The following is a 17,678-nucleotide window of genomic DNA, read 5'->3' as shown; positions in this document are numbered from 1 at the left end:
GAGTCAAAGATGGTGTTTTTATGTGAAACTAGGCAAAGTTGAGAGGAAGTGCATTGTTTGCATAATAGGCTAGGGCTCGAAGGTTTTGCTGGTGTTGATAGTGACTATCTTAGTGGCGATCTTGCTTTGTTTCCGTGTGGTCAGTTCTACGTCGATGTTAAAGATATAAATGAAGGGTTTATTGATACTTATGTCAGTTTGTCACCTACTACACCGCTTTGGCTTCTAACTTGTGTGTATGGAGAAGCTCGTGTGGAAAATCGGCATCGTATGTGGACAAGCTTGCAAAACTTACATGCACAATCAAACCTACCACGGTGTGTCATAGGTGACTTCAATGAAGCCATGTGGTCGCTCGAACACCTTGTTGTAACACAAAGAAATGCGAATCAACTGCTTGCTTTTCAGGGTGCACTTGAGTGCTGCAATTTAGTGGATCTAGACTTCTAAGGCTTGTCGTTTACCTATGACAACAAACAACGCAGGAACATAAAATGTTAAGGTCCGACCGGACCGGCCAGTAGTTGATAATAGATGGTGAAATATTTTTTCTTCTGCCAAGGTTGTTGTCACATCCCTGGATCCCTAACTAGGGTTTAGTATTTGTGCTCATGTTTTCTTCCATTGCATTCAACAATTTGAAACAAACTCCAAAGAAGTGGTGAAACTCAAACCAAAAACCCTAGCCACTTCTTATTCAAAGGAAATTCAAATCTTGCCAAAATCAATGAACCCAAAATGACCTTCTTAAAAGTTCAATATTTATGATAAATATTGAAAACAATTTATCAGGGGAGAAAACTATTTTCAAAACACCCTTGCCATTTTTTTTAATTCAGAAAGCCCCTAAATTCAAACTTAAATTTGAATTCAAATATTTTCAAGTTTCACAAGTGTTGCAAACCTCAGGAGTAGTTGGGAATATTTCAACTAACACTCAGGGCTATTCAAACTAATTTTTGAATTGCTTTTTGAAGCCAAAATAAATAAGAAATAAAATAGAAAACATAAATAGAAGAAAAAAAACCTAAGCTACGCTCACCTGCGAGGCCCAGCCCACCACGGGCAGGGTCGTCTTCTTCCTCTGCCTTCTGGCAGAGGAGAGATCGACCACGGCGGCCTCCTCCACCTCCTGCTTCGCCGTAGCATTCTCTGGTGCCCCCAAGACAGCGCGACAACGGGGATGAATTCCCCGAGCGCGTCCCTATCCATCCCCGCTCTCCATTCCTCCCCCTCCTCTCGGTTTCTTCCCCTCTCCTCCTGCCGCCATTGACAGGAGCTTGAGCTCGAGGAGACCGAGCTCTCTGGCCACAGGGAACCCTCCCCGAGTGCTCCATCCTCTCCGCAACATCGAGCTCGACGGGCACATCAATGAAACCGTCCTCCCCGAGCCCTGCAACGCCCCAGTGCCGTCGTCTTCAACCTCCGACCGCCGGCAAATCGACGGTGGATCGCCGGCTATAGCCCCTCCCCGAGCAGTCTGAGCCCAGCTTCGTCTCCACCGTGAGCTTGCGAGCATTTCCCCTCTGTTTCCCCTCTCTCTCCGGCACTCTAGCCACGGGACCGACGAGCCCGAGCTCCGGCAGCCGCCTCGGCTCGTCGCCGGCATGCTTCGGCCACCTATAGCCCCTTCTGATGCCCGGAGTGGATGAGGCCGAGCCTGGGGATCATCCTAGTGCTCTCGGCACTCGATTCCGAGCACCACAGCAAGATCTAGTGCATCTCCGGTGAAGATCCGCCGCGGATCTGGTCGCCGCCGGTTAGTCTCCGACAGGGAACGACGTGGGCGGCCTAATCCCGGTGGTTTAACGCTAATTAGCCACTGACAGTGGGCCCTAGCAGTGGGTCAAACCCACTTAGGGGCTGGTCAGCGCGAGATTAACTCTTGAGACACTGACCAGTGGCCCCCACCTGTCAGGTTTGACCTGACCAGGTCAGTTGATGTGCTGACGCAGTGCTGACGCAGTGCTGACGTGGTTATGACGCAATAAAGAGATTTTCTAATTTAAAAGAATTCCATAAAATGCCCAAAACTTCTAAAAATCATAGAAAATAATCTGTAACTCCGATGAAAATAATTTATATATGAAAAAGGATCAGAAAAATCCAAGGAGTCTGATTTTGATATTTTCAAACATGTTTGAAAATATTAACATCACCAAACAGATTAAATGATTAATAGTATAACCTTATTAAATAATTTAGAGTTGGAATTTGAAATCCATTTGAATTCCACTTCAAATATTATGATCAAACCATGATCAAGCACAACCAGCAGCCCAACATACCATCATCATGCATGCTAAAACAAGATACCTGAGCATCAGGTCGAATCAATTAAAAGGGTATTTGAAAATACCTTGTTTGAAGTGATAATTGAATCTTGATTCAAATCAATTTGAACTTAAGAAATGGTAGCTACATTAGCCTACCATCTTTCATTTTCATGCCATGCTCATGCATCATCTTGTTGCATATGATTGTTATTGATTGATATTGTTTTTACCGGTAGGCCCCGCTCCTCCGGATTCCACCGAATATCCGACTGACGGATATTGCCCCTCTGCTGAGCAATAAGGCAAGCAACCATTTTGATCATCCCGATAAATCCCATGTTCTCGCTTCTGCTCTTATTTCTTGCATTAGGACAAATGCTTTCACTGCTTTTACCATGTTAGTTGAACCCACTTCCTTTGCATGACCTGTCTTTGTCACATTAAATAGTTGAACCTTGCAACCTAGCATACCTGGTAGATGCTTGAGCCATGATGTGCCTTATCCTGCTATGCATGCTATGCTTAGAGTTGTATATGGTCTGTCATCTGGGTGATGAATAGAATTGAGAGAATGTGTTCAGTAAGTAAAGGTTTTGTGTTGAACCTGATTTGGTAAAGGTACCGGTGAAAGGCTATGTAGGAGTATATGGTGGGTTGTTTCATTGGAACCGTCCTTAGGAACTGAGTTCCGTGTATGTAATCCAAGACGAGATACTACCACATGCTGGGCCCTAAAATATGACCCTGCTCGACTTATTAATCGCTTAGTACTCGGTCCAGGAGTTGCAAGTAGTTTCTGGTGTTTATAGTCATGCTGGAGGCCGTGCGTAGCGCTGACCTTAGAGGTGGGCTATGATGCGGTAGGCAGTGGCACGGTGTACCAAGTGGCACCCGGATGGTGGGCTTGGGAACCCTGCGCACATCGTTTGGGGCCGTGGCGGAAACCTCGGCCGGACTTCCGTGCGGGTTACCCTCAGATAGGCGATAGACCTGGACCAAGTATTAGCGTGGTTAATGGTCGTGGCCGACTCCCTCGCTGGGCTTCCGCTTGAAGGTTGCCGAGGTTCATGACGTGCACATGGAAATAAGTGGCGAGAGCGTGTGTGAAGAAGTATACCCCTACAGGGTTATGATCTATTCGAATAGCCGCGTCCATGAATATGGACTACTTGGAGACATATGTTGTTCATAGATAACTATAATGGCTACTCATAAAATTGTCAAGATAAGCGTGAGTGTCGTGGACGGCATTTCCGTATGGAGACGGAATGATTCCACAATGGAGTATTGTTGTGGTGTTAGTGGACTCGTGTGCGAGAAATCAAAGTTGTCAAAACTATCTAAAAATGCAAGTTGTCTAGCCACGAGTCAAATGCTGGCTTTCTGCATGAAACCCCACAACCCCTTATTGATACATTGCATGAGTAGATAGTTTGTCCTAAAGTCTTGCCGAGTACTTATGTACTCACGTTTGCTTAATAAATTGTTGCAGAGGTTGTTAATGACCCTAATGGAGGGTTCTACCTAGACATCGACGACGACGAGTAGCTGGTATCCCAGCTACGATCTGGCCCTAGGATGGGTCTGTAGATAGTCAGGCCATGTGCCTTTATCTTTCCATCTGTCTGTACTCAGACAGCTTAAATCTTCCGCTGGCTTGTAAGAATTGTGTGTATGACTTGATGATGATGGGTCGTGAGACCCCTACCTTGTAATATTATGTGTGTGGCTCTTTTGAGCCTTCTAAATGAAGTTTGTATGTTTATGGTTATGTTGTGATGCCATCGATGTATCTATACATATCGGTATGCCATGCGTATGTGTGTTGTACTTGATATGTATGGGGTTCGAACACCTAGCCGTAGGCTTTAGTAGCACTCCTTACAGGGAAATGCCCCTTTGTGATTCCAACGAGCCATGGTAGTTCGCTACTGCTCCGGACACATTGGTTGACCGGCATGTGTCCTTCTTAGCTGTTGTGTCTGTCTCTTTGGGAAATGTCACGCGATGTAATGGAGTCCTTGTAGCTTGCTACGACTCGTCTACATTCGCTGGTGATCGACACCTGCTTTGCTGGGTCATGTATGTATGTCCCTGTGTGGAACTGCCGCTTTGGTTTATGACTAGACATGTCGATCCGGGTTCTTTGTCATTGGATTGCTAGCGACACAATTGCATACGTGAGTCAAAAGGCGCAAACGGTCCCGGCTAAGGTAAGGCTGCAGCCGTGGGGATAACCGTGCATGAGACCGCAAAGAGATGTGGTGTGTTACAGGCTGGATTCCTATGGCTTAGGATCGGGGTCCCGACAGTTGTACATAAGGTCTTGTCCTACTCGGTTCATTTGCCAATTTTGCTAAAGTGTGAGAAGGACGCAGAGAAAAAATTCAGGCCTTGTTACAGGAGGTATGAGATTTTCTGGGAAATGTGATGACAGTCTACCAGAAAGGGTGGTGCAGGCTTGGGAAGAAGCAGGGACCAAGTTTAATCTTAAAGATGTACGTGCACGTGTGAAGAGTTTACTGTTGAAACTTCACGACTGGAGCAAAAAAGATTTGATAATGTTACTAGAGAACTAGAGAAATCAAGAACATGAGGGGAGATTCTTAACATGGATGCGGATAGGGATGAAATAAAGAAGGTCACAAATCATATGAATGAACTCCATTATCAGTAAGAGATGATATGGTTGCAGTGGGATCATATTGATTGGCTCAAGCAAGGGGACCGAAATACATAACTCTTCCACTGAAAAGCTGTTTGGTGTGCCCGACAAAAGAAAGTTAAGATGTTGGTTCATAATAATGGGGTGCCACACGACGATCACAAGGTAATGGGATCCACGGTCCAGGAATATTTCAAGTCTATTTTTACCAAAGATAATAATCTAAAGTTGGAACTTGTCATTGATCTGTTTGAACTTGTTGCTACTACTGTGATGAATGACAAGTTATGTGCAGAATTTTCTAAGAAGGAGATTGCAGATGGGTTATTCCAGACAGGGTCGCTTAAGGCTCCGTCCTCCGGGTAGGTATGGTTTACCGACACGCTTCTTCCAGAGAAATTGGGGCATATTCAAGAAGGAGGTTGTCAGGGCAGCATGGGAGTTTTTCCAAACTGGTATCATGCTTGAAGGTGTAAAAGTCGCGATCACCGTGCTCATTCCGAAAATAGATGAGCCACAAAGAGATATTGATTTTTGACCTTTTAGTCTCTGCAATCTTATATACAAGATAGTAGCCAGATGCTTGGTTAACCATCTCTGCCCTATCTTGGATGAGATCATATCCCCGTTCCAGAGTGCACTTGTGCATGGGAGGATCATTACAGACAACACTCTTCTTGCTTTTGAATGTATTCATGCCATACATCAGGGAAAGAAACCATAGGATAGCTATTATGCATACAAACTTTACTTGTCTAAAGCATATGATCAGGTGGATTGGGGATTCTTGGAGTGAGTGATGACTAAGTTGGGTTTTGCTCACCGGTGGGTGCAATGGATCATGATGTGTGTCACCATAGTGAGGTACGATGTTAAATTTAATGGGACCCTCTTAGATTCATTCACACTCGTGCGCGGTCTTCGGCAAGGTGACCCACTCTCACCTTTTTGTTTTTATTTGTGACTGATGGTCTCTCCGAGTTGCTCAAGCAGGGGGTGAGAACAAATGATATTCAACCATTCAGAATTTTTCGTGGGGCATCCGGTATTTCGCACCTACTGTTCATGGATGATACATTGTTTATTTTTAAGGCCACACAACAACAAGAAGCGGCAATAAAGGAGATTATACATGCTTATGAAAGCTCCACGGGACAACTAATACATCCAGCGAAGTGTTTGATACTATTTGGGAAATCTTCTCCTACCGATGAGCAAAAAAAATGTGAAAATAATAGTTGAAATTCAGCAAGAAAACTTTGAGGAAAAATATATGAGGTTGCCGACACTGAAAGGAAGGATGCAAAGAGGGAAATTTCAGAATCTCCAAGTGAAACTGCTCAAACAAATTTTTATTTGGGGTGATGGGAACTTGGCTTCTAGTGGGAAGGAAATAATGATCAAAGCAGTTGCGCAATCTTTCCCCACACACATTATGGGGGTAATGAAACTTCCATTCTCGGTGTGTGATGATCTCACTCGAATGCTAAGAAACTATTGGTGGGGTTCAAAAAAGGGAAGAGGAAAACACACTGGATGCCCTGGAAGCATATCATCAAGCTAAAAGCTATGGGAGGGCTTGGGTACTGGGTTACATGCTGTTCAATGAGGCCTTGCTCGCTCGGCAGGCGTGGCGACTTCTGACTAACCAAGAGAGTTTATGTGTGCAGGTTCTAAATACCAAATAATACCCAAACAATCGTCTGAAGGACACAGTGTTTGAACGCAACACGTCATCGATGTAGCATGCCATTACATACGGCCCGGAGCTCCCTGATATGTCTTCAATGTATCTATAATTTATGAAGTATTCTTGTCAATATTCTACAACTTTAATATATTATTTCTCAGGACAAACTTACTTATCCAGTGCCGAGTGATAGTTCCTGTTTTCTTTTGTGTTTTTTGTTTTGCCGAAAATCCATATCAAACGGAATACAAAAGCAATAAAAAATTATGAAGATTGTTTTCCGAATATATGTGAGTTTTGGGAAGAAGAATCAACCTCGCGCGATGCCCGAGGCTCTCACAAGTTATCAAGGCGCGACCATGATGGCCCCGCCCTGTTGGCTTGTGGCCACCCCTTAAGTCGGTCGGACCCTTCTTTCGCCGCAAGAAATATATTTTCTCCATAACCCCCCCTCAAATTTCATCCTGATCGGAGTTACAAATCTCTGGATATTTAAGAAACGGTGAAGGGCAAGAAAACAGGAGAGAAACACAGAGAGAGATCCAATCTTGAAGGGGCTCTTGCCCTTCTAGGAGCCATGGTGGCCAAGGACTAGAGGGAGAACCTCTCCCTAGATGGGGAGATGCCATGGATCAGGAAGCCTAAGGGGGAGACTCTCGGCCCCTCTCTTCCGGCGACACCGGAGTGCTGCCGGGGGAGACATCATCGCGGTGATCGTGTTCATCAACATCACCATCTTCATCACCTTCCTCATCTCTTTTGAGCGGTCCACTCTCCCGCACCCTGCTGTAATCCCCTACTTGAACATGGTGTTTCATGCCACATATTATTAACCAATGATGTGTTGCCATCCTATGATGTTTGAGTAGATCTATGTTGTCCTTTGGGTTAATTGATGATCTTGATTGGTTTGAGTGTATGTTTTATTTTGGTGCCATCGTAAGGTGCCTTCTGTGAGGCGCACACATGAAGGATTCATGCTGGAGGGTGCTGCAATATGTTCGTGATTCGCTTATAGTGGGTGGCTATATTGATAGAAGCTTACAACCAAATAAGGGGTTGTTTACGTATGAGAGTAAAGGGGACTTGATGTTTAATGCTATGGTTGGGTTTACCTTAATGATTTCTAGTAGTTGCGGATGCTTGCTAGAGATCCAATTATAAGTTCATACTATCCAAGTATGGAAAGTATGTTATCTCATGCCTCTCCCTCATATAAAATTGCAAGAATGATTACCGATCTTGTTATCAATTGCCTAGGATGATTTTGCACGCCATACCATCATTGTTCCACACTCACTGTTTGTAATATATTGTAACATATTCTAACTCTATTTATTGAAGCAACTATTTTCATATTTTAGTTCTCCAATATCATGCAAACCTATCCTCTTTATACCCACAACACAATTTTATTTCTCGTTACTAGATAGAAGCAAACTGTCGGTGTATGTACAGTCGTATAGGTGGCACATAAGAATTGAGAGAATATTGATATTACCTTCAGTTCCTTGTGTGTTTGAAACTACATACTTACCAATTACATCTTTGTAAAGTGCTACGATTATTCCTTGCACTTGGGGATTATTAAGCTCTTTTCTCGCACCGTTGCTGGGGAGCAATAGCGTGGGGTTAATATTTTTTGTATGCTTGTTTTCTTCTATCACTAAGTAGATTTTCATTTTGTTTTGTTTCTGTTTTCTTGGTTTATTTATTTAGTTGTGGGTGGAACAAAAAAATTGAAAAATTTAAAACACAAAAAAATTACTTGTCTCTTAAAAGACAAGCGATTGGAAAGTTATGCATTGAAGAAGTGAGGGTCAACCTTGAACACTTGTGTTCATGATCATGGAAACAATGTAAATTTTTTCATGGAAGTTTCTCACAAAAATAATTATCACCTTGTATATACCACTGTACCATAAAAATAATGTGCTTATCATAATACTCATGATGCTCGTTTGCATGTTTCATCTACCATTCTTATGAGAGCATCGTTGAAATTATTATGCCTAGCTAAAAGGCTTTAAAGAAAAGCGCTTGTTGGGAGATAACCCAACACTTAACCTCTCTATTTTTGTGTGTTCACATGACTAATATATTGTATTAATCATGTTTTGTGTCTCTTATTTCATTAATGTGCCAAGTAAAGCCTTTGGGATGATTTGGATGATAGTAAATATGATCCTGTGCAAAAACAGAAACTTTTGCATCCAATGTAGAATTTCTATGATTTTAGTGGAACATATTTTTGTTCTGAATTTATTACACCGAATTAATATACAAATTCCCCAGGTTGTCCTAATTTTGCAGATTTTTTTGAGTTACATAAGTATGGTGTTTGTGCTGATCATTACAGTCTATTGTGTTTTAGACATACTATGTTTTTTCTTGCATAGTTTCCTTGTTTTGATGATGCCATGGATTGTATCAGGGAGTATAAGCCATAGAGAAGTTAGAATACAGTATATTATGCAATACTTAAATATGAATCAATTTATAAGAGTACCTAAAGTTTATGATTTGCCTATTATACTAACGGGTCTCACGAGGTTTCTGTTAAAGTTTTGTGTGATTGAAGTTTTCAAGTTTTGGGTGAGATTCTGATTTGAGGAGAATGAGGATCATCAAGAACATATGCTTGGGGATTACCAAGGCAACCCAAGGTAATATCCAAGGAAGACTCAATCGTCTAAGATTGGGGATACCCCGGATGGCATCCCTTCTTTCGTCTTCAACACTATGAGTATATCTTACTTGGAGCTATATTTTTATTCATCAAATCATTTTATTTTGTTAGTATTATCTTTCTGTTATTCATAATCTTGTTTTTCAATAAAAAGTTCCAAGATTTTCCTTTGGAATGCTTAAATTGCATGTGTGAGGTTTGATGTATAAAAACAAAAACTTTTGTTGTCGTATTTGAATTATGAGATTTTACTAGAACGTGGAAAGTTTCTGAGATTTTTATACAACACTGTCATACAAATTATTTGTACTGCCCTACACTTTAAAAGAAAATTGGAGATACAAAAATACATTTCTTAAATTTATTACTAGAGACTGTTCTGTTTGGACAGATTGCTGTCATAGTTTTGTTATCTACTTATCCTAGAGTTTTCATGGCTTATATTGTTACATATAAATTGTGGAAATGATAGTATATACTACCTAATATTTGATAACTATTATGAAACTTGTCTTTGTAGTACATGAAGTGTAGATTTATTCTTATGTGCACTAACCTATCTCACGAGTTCTTTTCAACTTTTGTGTGGATGAAGTTTTTGAGACTTAGGTGAAACCGAAATATGGGAGGATTGAACGGGATACCAAATCTCAAGCTTGGGGGTGCCCAAGGCACCCCAAGTAAATATTACAAGAAGTTTCAAGCATCTAAGCTTGGGGATGATACGCATCCCACCTCTCGTCGTCAATAATTCTCGGTTAGTCGATGTTGATCCTAAGTTCTCATTCGTTCACATGTGCTATTCTTTGAGCACATTTTGTGTTTACTATTCCCTTTTATTCTATGCAGCATGATGGTATGAGATAATCCTTGGTTGATTTATAGAATGCTTCATGTGCTTCACTTAAATCTTTTGAGTAGGCTTTATAGAATGCTTCGTGTGCTTCACTTATATATTTTGAGCTTGGATATTGATCTCTCTATATTCATTGAAGAATGCTCTATTAACTTCATTATATATTTTTGAGAATATTTTTATGATCATCTTGTGCTTCACTTATATCCTAAGAGAAAATGTTGAATGAATTAAATATCATAAAACATGAAATTATATATGCTTCATATGATTGTCCCATGGGGAGTAGTGACTTCACATAGTAAGAGTATAAGCAATAAAAGTTTTGGAGGTTAGAAAATATAGCATTGGTCACTTGGACAATTCATGAAGTAATATTGAAGGAAGAGAGATTTGACATATAAATATACTATCTTGGACATCTTCTATGATTGTGAGCCCCCATTAGTTATTTTCAAACTTGATAAAGTAGTTGACGTTGGACAAGGAAGACAACATAATGGTTATGTTTGCTTATATTCACATAACAATTATATTGTAATGGATCCTCTAACATGTGGTGCTTGCTTAGGATTTTTTGCTAGCCCAAAAATTCGCACTAAGTAGAGATACTACTTGTGCGTCTGTAACCCTTAAACCTAGTTTCTTGCCATGAGAGTCCACGATACCTACCTATGGATTGAATAAGATCCTTCAAGTAACTTGTCATCGGTGCACAAGGCAATAAAACTTGCTCCTAAACATGTATGATCTTTTATTGTAAGGTAAAATAAGCTTTGTGTGATCTTGTGATGGCAAAGAAATAAAAGCGACAGACTCCATAATAAAGTTTGTTATCACAAGGGGCAATATAAAGTGACATTCTTTTTTCATTAAGAGATTGCACATACAAAAATAAAAAGTGCATAAAAACCTCTACTTCCCTCTGCAAAGGTCCTATCTTTTACTTTTCTATTTTTACTTTTATGCAAGAGTCAATAATGTTCATCCCTGTTCCAATCTATTAATTATTTAGTTCGCAAGCATGATGTGGTGGGGTAAGATCCACACACATATATACAATTGGATTTAGGTGATCATGATTCATTATTGTTGACATTATCCCTGAGATAAATAAGTTGGGAGGCAGAACATTAAGCCCCTATCTTCCTATGAGTTTAATTGAAAATCCTTGTTCTAAAAATATCCCTTGAGTGTCAGCAATCATGGGAGACTAAATGATAGTTGAGCATGTGGAATTTGCTAAATCTAAGCTCTTACATAGAACCTTCCTGAAAATAAGATGAATTGTAATTTTTTGATGAAAAAAACATAGTTTGCTAGTTTTCAAGAAAGTTTATTGTTTATACTTTAACATGTGATTAACCTGTTACTTGATCATGAGAAGTTCTATGAGAAAAGAGTTGTTATTTTATGATGCTAGAAAAAGTGATTGGAAGTAGCATTGGTCAAACTTATATACTATGCTAGCATTCACACTTCATAAATGATTTCTTTTATCGTTTACCTACTCGAGGACGAGCAGGAATTAAGCTTGGGGATGCTAATACGTCTTCAAACTATATATAGTTTATGAAGTATTTATACCAATATTCTACAACTTTCAAGTACTTTTGGAAACATTTTATATTATTTTTTGGGACTAACTTATTTATCCACTGCCTAGTACTAGTTCCTGTTTTTTTGTGTTTTTTGTTTTGCAGAAAATCCATATCAAACGGACTCCAAACGCGATAAAAATTTACGATTTTTTTTTGGAATATATGTGAATTTTGGGAAGAAGAATCAACGCCACCTGATGCTCGAGGCTCTCACAAGCCAACTGGGCGCACCCACACCCCTTACGTCTTTTGGGGCCCTTCTATTGCCACAAGAAAGGTATTTTCCCGATAAAAATCCCCTCAAAATTTCAGCCCAATGAGAGCTATGGATCTCCAGATATTTAAGAAACGGTGAAGGGCCTGAAAACAGGAGCGAAAACATGAGAGAAACACAAATAGAGATCCAATATCGGAGGGGCTCTCACCCCTCCGGGAGACATGGTGGCCAAGTACCATAGGGAGAACCTCTCCCTGGATGGTTAGAGGCCATGTAGGAGGAAACCTAAGGGGGAGACTTTCGCCCCCTCTCTTCCAGCGGCGTCGGAGTGCCCCCGGGGGAGCCATCGCCGAGGTGATCGTCTTCATCGACATCATCTTATTCATCACCTTCCTCATCTTATTTCAGTGGTCCACTCTCCCGCACCCGACTGTAATCCCCTACTTGAACATGGTGTTTCATGCCACATATTATTGATGAATGGTGTGTTGCCATCCTATGATGTTTGAGTAGATCTATGTTGTCCTTTGGGTTGATTGATGATCTTGATTGGTTTGAGTGTATGTTTTATTTTGGTGTTGTCCTAAGATGCCTTCTGTGAGGCACACACATGAAGGATTCACGCTGGAGGGTGTTGCAATATGTTCATGATTCACTTATAGTGAGTGGCTAGAGTGATAGAAGCTTACACCCGAGTGAGGGGGTTGTTTACATATGGGAGTAAAGTGGACTTGATGTTTAATGCTATGGTTGAGTTTATCTTAATGATTTCTAGTAGTTGCAGATGCTTGCTAGAGATCCAATCATAAGTTGATATGATCCAAGTACGGAAAGTATGTTAGCTCATGCCTCTCCCTCATATAAAATTGCAAGAATCATTATCGATCTTGTTATCAATTGCCTAGGATGATTCCGCACACCATATCATCATTATTACACACTCGCTATTTGTAGTATATTCTAACTCTATTTAGTGAAGCAACTATTTTCATATTTTAGTTCTCCAATATCATACAAAGATACCCTCTTTATACCCACAACACAGTTTTATTTCTCATTACTAGATAGAAGCAAACGTTCAGTGTATGTAGAGTCGTATCGATGGTAGATAGGACTTGAGAGAATATTGATCTTAACTTTAGCTCCTTGTGGGTTTGACACTCCATACTTACCACTTCCATCTTTGGAAAGTGCTACGATGATTTCTAGCACTTGGGGATTATCACTCCTCAAGAAAGGACTTCTTTGGCGTATCGGTGATGGTCAGCGAGTGTGCATATGGTGTGACCCGTTGATATGTCTTTGTCGTATCTATAATTTTTGATTGTTTCATGCCAATATTCTACGACTTTCATATACTTATGGCAACTTTTTATACTATTTTTTGGGACTAACATATTGATCTAGTGCCCAGTGCCAGTTCCTGTTTGTTGCATGTTTTTTGTTTCGCAGATTATCCATACCAAACAAAGTCCAAATGCAATAAAAAACCTACGGGGATTTTTTTTGGCATATTTATGATTTTTGGGAAGAAGAATCAACGCGTAACGATGCCTGAGGGGGTCACAAGCCCCCTAGCCGCGGCCTGGGGTGGGGCCGCGCCTGGCAGGCTTGTGGCCTATCCGTAAGGCAGTTGGGGCCCTTCTTTCACCGCAAGAAAGATAATATCCAGAAGAAAATCATGTTAAAATTTCAGCCCAATCGGAGTTACGAATCTCTGGGAATTGAACAATCGATGAAAGGCAGAATCTGGGAGCGCAGAAACAGAAGGACACAGAGAGAGAGAGAGATCCAATCTCGGAGGGGCTCTCGCCCATCCACCGCCATGGAGACCATGAACCAGAGGGGAAACCATTCTCCCATCTAGGGAGGAGGTCAAGGAAGAAGAAGAAGAAGAAGAAGGGGGGCTCTCTCCCCCTCTCTCCCGGCGGTGCCGGAACACCGCCCGGGACAGCATCGTGTGACGGCGATCTACACCAACACCTCCGTCATCTTCACAACACCTCCATCACCTTCCCCCATCTATATTCAGCGGTCCACTCTCCCGCAACCCGCTGTACCCTCTACTTGAACATGGTGCTTTATGCTTCATATTATTATCCAATGATGTGTTGCCATCCTATGATGCCTGAGTAGATTTTCGTTGTCCTTTCGGTGATTGATGAATTGCTATGATTGGTTTAATTTGCTTGTGGTTATGTGTTGCTCGCAGTCCCCGGCAACGACACTAGAAGAATGTTGTTGACGTGTTCCTGACTTGATGCCTCCGCGGCAACAGAGCCAGAACTGCTCCCAGTTTCTCAACAATTAGCAATTGTCTTGCAATGGCCCACGAGCGTGTGGGTTCGCAGCAGTTTTCGAGGGTAGAGTATTCAACCCAAATTTGTTGGTTCGCCCGTCAGGAAGTGAAAGCATACTCTCAAGTATTAGCAGCTGAATGTGTCAGATTCAACCACACCTGAAAGATTAGTATCTGCAAGCAAAGTATCAGTAGCAAAGTAGTATGATAACAACGGTGCCAGAAACGATCTGTTGACGACAGACTATTCCTAACTGTTGTATCAATGGCGCCAGAAGTTGAACGTGGACGGAAAATATTCTTTCCTGTCAACGGCGCGAGAAAAAGTATTGTAGCGTGTAGCAGTAGCGTAACGAGTAACAACAGTGGCAAGGAACAGCAGTAGTGACAACAGTAGCAAGTAGCAACAGTAGTAACAATAGTAGCAAGTAGCAACAGTAGTAACAATAGTTGCAAGTAGCATCAGCAGTAACAACAGTAGCAAGTAGCAGCAGTAGTAACAGCAATAGCGGGACAAACTCGTAGGCAATGGGTCGGCGATTCGTTTGGATGACATTCATCATGCAACAGTTATAACACAGAAAGATATGTGGCTAACTCCCGTTCGTCAACGCGATGTAGGCATGCATTCCGTGTGTAGTCATACGTGCTTAGGGAAAAGAACTTGCATGACATCTATTGTCCATCCCTCCCGTAGCAGCGGGGTCCAAAAGGATACTACGGGATATTAAGGTTCTCCTTTTAATAAAGAACCGTAACAACGCATTAGCACTTGGTGAACACATGAACTCCTCAAACTATGGTCATCACCGGGAGTGGTTCCGGTTATTGTCACTCCGGGGCTGCCGGGTCATAACACATAGTAGGTAACTACAACTTGCAAGATCGGATCTAAAACACACATATATTGGTGACAACAAAATAATTTCAGATCTGAAATCATGGCACTCGGGCCCTAGTGACAAGCATTAAGCATGGCAAAGTAGTAGCAACATCAATCTCAGAACATAGTGGATACTAGGGATCAATCCCCGTCAAAACTAACTCGATTACATGATAGATATCATCCTACTCATCACCGCCCAGCGAGCCTACGAATAGATTACTCACGAACGATGAAGAGCTAAATGGAATTGGAGAGGGAAGAAGGTTGATGATGACGATAGCGACTATTTCCCCTCTCCGGAGCCCAAAACGGACTCCAGATCTGCCCTCCAGATGAAGAACAGGATGTGGCGGCGCCTTCGTATCACAAACGCGATGAAATCTTCTTTCTTGATTTTTTTCTAGATGAAAGTGAATTTATAGAGCTAGAGTTGGGGGCGGCAGACCCACGTGGGCCCCACAAGCTTGGTTGCCGCGGCCAGGTGGGAGGTCACGGCAACAGGGCTTGTGGCCCACTGGCCCATTCCCTCCGGTGGATCTTTGCGCAGGTATTTTCAAATTTTCCAGAAATATTCTCCGTAAATTTTCGGGACGTTCTGAGAACTTTCATTTCTGCACAAAAACAACACCATGGCAATACTGCTGAAAAGAGAGTGAGTCCGGGTTAGCTCCATTCGAATCATGCAAATTAGAGTCCAAAACAAGGGCAAAAGAGTTTGGAAAAGTAGATACGATGGAGACGTATCAACTACCCCAAGCTTAAAACCTTGCTTGTCCTCAAGCAACTCAGTTGACAAACTGAAAGAGAAAGAAAACTTTGACAAACTCTGTTTGATCTTGTTGTTGCAACTATGTGTAACTCATAACCAGAATTTCAGCAAGATCACAAGTTAACCACATAAGCAAGTGACACAAAGGTCTCACGGTAAACTAATATCAATGGCATAATCAGCTAGCGAGCAAATAATAATGAGTTTGAGATACCAACAATTCAATCAAAATAGGCATGAAGCAATATGAATAGGTGGTATCTCGCTAGCTCTTTCTGAGACCGCAAAACATAAATGCAGAGCACTTTCAAAGATCAAGGGCTAACTAAACATTGTAATTCATAGCAACGAAGATCCAGTCATAGTCATACTCAATATCAATCAAAAGCAAAGCATAAAAATGACAGAGGTGCTCTCTAATTGGTGCTTATATAAGAAGAGGATGACTCAACAGGAAAATTAATAGACAGGCCCTTCGCAGAGGGAAGCATTGATTTGCAGAGGTGCCAGAGCTCAAGCTTTTTAAACAGAGACAATAATTTTGGGTGGCATGCTTTCATTGTCAATGCAATGACCAAGAGTTCTCAATATCTTCCACGCTACTCGTGCTATAGGCGGTTCCCAAACAAAAAAGTAAAGTTTTAACTCCCCCACCACCAATCAATCACACTCCACGGCGAGTCGAATCCTCGGGTACCGTGCATACTAACATCAATCCAGGGGGAGTCTTGTTTTACAATTATGTTTTTGATTTAAGCGTGGAACTGGGCATTCCAATTACCGTCCCCTTTCTCGTGAATGACACTGAATAAACACATGTCGAGGATAACACGCCTAGCATGGAAGATACCAATAGCCCCCTGTCACCACATGAGCGGTTCGGGCATGCAAAACAGATTTTTTTCTTGAAGGTTTAGAGAATGGCACATGCAAATTTACTTGGAACGGCAGATAAATACCGCACATAGGTAGGTATGGTGGACTCTCATGGAAAAACTTTTGGGTTTATGGAAGTGGATGCACAAGCAGTATTCCCGCTTAGTACAAGTGAAGGCTAGCAAAAGACTGGGAAGCGACCAACTAGAGAGCGAAAACAGTCATCATGATGCAATGAGTTTGACTAACATGGAGTGCAAACATAAACAGGATATAAATCACCATGAACACGAACATCATAGAGGCTATGTTGATTTTTTTTCAACTACATGCATGAACATGCGCCAAGTCAAGCCACTTGAATCATTCAAAGGAGAATACCATCCTATCATACTACATCATAGTCATCTCAAAATCTATGTTGGCATTGAAGACAAACCATTATAAGCTCCTAGCTAAATAAGCATGGCATCAGAAACTATGATCTCTAAGTTGTCATTGCAAACATGGTTCTCTCACAATAAAGCTGAATCTGGGATGACAAGCTAGTCATATTTACAAAAACAAAATAGATAGAATTCATACCAGCTTTTCCAGTCTCAGTCACTTCATCATATATCACTACTGAAATTCAGAAATTTGCCATCTGCCATGGCAGACAGCAAGGGGGGGACCACAGACGGCAAAGGCTTTGCTATCGGTCAGCAGACGACAAAGTAGACGGTAAAAAAATCCGGTGAAGAGGTTCTTTGCCGTCTGCTTTTTCAAAATACACGGCAAAGAATCTTTGCCATGAGGGGGCAGACGGCAAATTAAATGGGACGACAGGGACTGCAACGGCCCCGTTAAGTGTT

The sequence above is a fragment of the Hordeum vulgare genome, chromosome 2H (genome assembly GCF_904849725.1).
Source record: "Hordeum vulgare subsp. vulgare chromosome 2H, MorexV3_pseudomolecules_assembly, whole genome shotgun sequence".
In the NCBI taxonomy this organism is placed as follows: domain Eukaryota; kingdom Viridiplantae; phylum Streptophyta; class Magnoliopsida; order Poales; family Poaceae; genus Hordeum; species Hordeum vulgare.
This window is presented reverse-complemented; position numbering follows the sequence as displayed.